The sequence below is a fragment of the Macaca mulatta genome, chromosome 8, assembly GCF_049350105.2.
Source record: "Macaca mulatta isolate MMU2019108-1 chromosome 8, T2T-MMU8v2.0, whole genome shotgun sequence".
NCBI lineage: Eukaryota > Metazoa > Chordata > Mammalia > Primates > Cercopithecidae > Macaca > Macaca mulatta.
In genome coordinates this window covers 68051758-68056166 of record NC_133413.1, presented here as the reverse complement: position 1 = coordinate 68056166, position 4409 = coordinate 68051758, and the positions used below count along the sequence as shown (strand labels likewise).

General features: G+C 39.6%; 1 pseudogene; it reads right to left on the bottom strand.

The window, feature by feature from the left end:
• Positions 1-4071: 4071 nt before the first annotated feature.
• On the bottom strand, positions 4072-4409 carry LOC100426850 (large ribosomal subunit protein eL30 pseudogene; annotated as a pseudogene).

The following is a 4409-nucleotide window of genomic DNA, read 5'->3' as shown; positions in this document are numbered from 1 at the left end:
ATTCCAAAAAATGGTTTAAAACTAGGAATGCCTGGAGACTAGATGTTCTTTATTATTATTAAAACAACCACACACTGAATACTCAAGAATGTGCTGGTACTGTTGGTACCTGTTGGTTGTCTTTGGAGTACATAGACAGATCTCAAGAAGAGTTTGGAAGAGCCAGAAGGGCATTTAAAAAACCTAAGAAAGACAAAAGTGGGCTTCTGGTGCCCGGTGGACTGCCCCTCCATGACAGCAGGGTCTTCAGCTCTGGGCATGTCTGTGAGGATTCTGGGGGTTCTGGGATGCTACACATCCTGCTGTGAGGTGACTGCCTCATTTCCTCCTTATATGGCCAGCTCTGCAGAAAAGTGTTCATGTCTTTTTTCACTTAGGAAACTTCTTATCCCATCATGGTATTCACTGGGATTTTCCAGACATTGATCACCATCCTAACATGACACACCCAAATAAAAATAAAGTCTTCCAAGCTTCCAATCAGAAAAAATGTTATTACAAAGACAAAAAATTAGACTTGTTTCAGATTCTCATCTTAAACTCTAGACATTAGACAATGAAGTAGAATATATAGACCAATGGGGAAAAATAATAACACAGCTCCAAGGATCCTATACCCAGCTGGGATGAACAATAAAAAAATATTGCAGGTATGAAGAATTAGAGATTATACCACTCTGTTGGTTAGAGTTCTTATCTGCAGATAACAGAGTCCACTTTGGCTAAACAGAGAGGTGTAGAGATAACTGACAGAATCACTGGGAGCACCAGAGAAAGGGATTATAAAATTAGCTTCTGAGAAAAATCCTCAGACCCACACTAAAAAAAATGGACCTAATGGGGCCCCCCCAGGGCCATGCTGCTTCTACCTTGATCAGAAACTGCTGCTCCCACAGCCAGCACCAGAAGAACTCAATGTTCCCACCACCTGGCTTTTATCAGAGGGTCCCATTTCCTCACATGCTCAGTCACCACCTCATGTTGATCTTTCTTTGTTTCAAGTCTTGCCGGGGTAGGATGGCCTGTGTGGTGGACAGGAGCCTAAGACGACTGCCTAAGATTTCTCACTCTAATCCTAGGAGTGTGAGTATGATAAAACATCAAACCCATGATTCCATTACATGGCAGAGGGGATTTTTCAGTTGTTATTAACGTTACTCATCAGTTGACTTTCAGTTATTCAAAAAGGAGATGATCTGAGCAGTTTCAAATGAATCACATGAGCTTATTAAAAGCAGAGAGTTTTCTCTGGCTCATACCATGAGGGCAAGTCAGAGATTTCAAGCAAGAGAAGGATTCACCACACTATTGCTGCTTTGGAGATGGAAGAGTTGACATGAGGAGGAATGCTTGCAGCCTCAGGAGTAGAGTAGCCTTGCCTAACAGATCAAGCCAACAAGAAAGCAGGGACCCCAGTCCTATCATCTCAAGGAAGTGGATCCTGCCAACAATGATAATCTGAATGAACACAGAAGCAGGTTATTCTGTAGACCCTCCAGACAAGAGCAGAGCCTGGCTCTAAAACCTTGATGTGGGCCTTTTAGGACCCTGAGCAGAGAACCCATCAAGACCTCCCAGCCTTCTGACCTACAGAATCCATGAGATAGTGAGTATTGTGCTAAGCCACTAAGTTTGTGACCATTTGTTATGCATCCTGGAAAAGTAATTAATCTCAGTAAAACAGGTCACATGTGGAGCCTTAGCTGCATAAAAACCTGGGAAATGTAATCTTTACCTTCTAACATCTATAGTGAAGAAGGCATGCCAGAAGGAGAAAGGAGTGAGTGGTGAGTGAGGAAATCTGGTCAGTGTAACAATCACCCATGTACCTGTTTAAAATATAAAGAAAAGAGAAAAGCAGCAGAAGAAACAGCATCTAAGGGGGCCCATGGAAGCCTCCCAGTATCCTGCACAAGCCAGCATGGTGTGGGGAGCACCAAAATCCTTGAGGGCCACTAGAGGAGCACAGAAGGGGAGAGAGGGCCAGTGAACTCAGAGGGACAGCGTGGTCAGTGAGGATAACCCAGGACGCATGGGCCTGGCACCTGACAACCTGGTAGAACCATGGGCATTGGCAGTAGATGCCCTTCTACACACAAGGCCCAGATGAGACAAGAAACATCTCAGCAGAGACCGTGTGGACAGAGAATGATCAGGACCAGACACCCTCTCCCCTGGGTCACATGTGTTCAGCTCTCTGGAACTAACCAGGGGATGAGAGGGGGTAAATCAGGATGACTAAATTATTCATCTAAATTTTAAATTGGAAGTGATCTGAGTTTATCCTGAATTAGCAAAATTAAATTTTCCATTATTGAATGTAAATGAGCGACTTCAAGAGTTAAGTTTAATCCAGATATGCAAAAATAAAGAAAGTTTAATTTTTACATATCTGAGTTTTATGAGTATAAAATTTATAGCACTATACAATGATTTGTGAATGCTTTTTCAGGCATTTGCTATTATTTTAACATCTACCTAAAATGAGGAAGGAACTAAAAGAGTATACCTGAATTGTTTGTAACACAAAGGATAAATGCTTGAGGGGATGGATACTCCGTTTTCCAGGATATGATTATTACACATTGCCTGCCTGTATGAAAACATCTCATGTACTACATACATACCCATTACGTACCCACAAAAATCAAAACTAAAAAATATTTTAAAATAAAATAAAAGCAAAAAAATAATAATAATAATAATAATAATGTAATACTCAAAATCATAATTGTGAATCTATTCTCTAAATCAACATAATTGGCAAATAAATGGTGGAATTCAAAAATCAAAGCATGACTTAAGTAGTTTGCAAAGACCTTGAACTCCTTGATTGCTTTCTTAGGGCTCTGAGGTCACTTGGGTTTTTTCTCATTTTTAATGTAAGTTTGTTTCATGGAAAAATAACATAGTGAAAACCAGTCATTTGTTGTCCACTTACTCTATTCTAGACCTTATGTGTTGTTTTATTTAATCCCTATGACAAACCTGGTCAGGGAGATATTGCCACCCAAATTTAAAACTGAGCCTCAGAAAGGTTATCTGCCCAAGGTCAAGCAGAACTCGTTCTAAAAGCCCACAGTCTTTCCATCACACAGCTCTTCCATTGCTTCCATTGGAAGATAATTCTTTTTGATTTAATTCAATTATGATAGGCAATTTCTCAAATCATTTCTTCCAAATGAGAAGGAAATCGAATTTTTATCTCCAAGGGTCCATAGTATTTCAATATCTCAGAGGCTTCTTCATGGCTTGGCCACCAGTTGAGTCTAGCTCAGCCATCTCCACTCCCTGGGCCTCCTATTCTTCACCTGCAGAATGAGGATGCTGTATTCTAATACTCCACTGCTGCTCTGATTCTCTAGGATTCTAAGACTCCCAGGAGTCTTTGAGAGGCTTCTTATTGCCAAGAAAATTTTCCCACCATATGAACTATTGGCTTATCATGGCCAGTGTCAGGGAGCCTTGATGTTTACTTGGCCACTTACCTTATTCCCTGCTCTTCTGCACTTGACAAGCTTCAAAAAGCTGAAGAGTGAATGTATAGATATCATAGAAAGCAGACCAGTTCTTTATTTTTCCAGAAATCAGAATTAAGATAAACGAGTGGAAGTTATCAGAAAACAGACTTCAACTCATTATGAGAAAACACACTCTGAACACTACTAAAAATATTATCAATTATGTACTTCATATTACTTTGGAACAGTTCCTGTGCTATTCACATTTATATATTTTTATCCCTTATAACCAACCAATAAATCAGATGCTATCCTTATTTTAATATCAGGAGATGGAGGCTCAGAGAGGTCAATTTACTTGCCCCAAATTATGTAGCTAAGTGGCAAAACTAGAATTCAGTAGTGTCTTACAAACTAAAACACTTTGATCTAGACCACTTTTCTATACTGCCTCTATAAAGCCATCCAAAAATATCTAGGATTGATGGAGTTTCTTAAATCTGCTCCTTGATATTGTTCATTAATAGCAGAAAATTTCAGATAATGACTCTTTTTAAAAATGTTTTCAAAACAAGTTCTGGCAGTTTTATTTTTAAAAATTTTGCATTTTTTATTTCTCACCAGCCTATTTTGGCATGCTTCTAATGAAATCAGAATCATCTAGAACAACGACAGCCACTGTGCATAATCTGTAGTATTTTTCTCATGCTGTGCCCAATTCAATACTATTTTCACTGTATGTGATGGACATTAGTTTCGGCCAACATTGCATAGTACTCTATTTTGGATTTCCTCAAAGCTGGCCAGTTGTTAACGAGGATGACGAATTTCGCTTTGCCATGTCTGATCATCTTCAGAGTCTGCTTGTACCCCAGCACGTAGTTTCCATTTTTCATAACCAGAGTTGATCACCTCCAGAGACTTTGTTGTCTTCCTTGTGGTCACCAT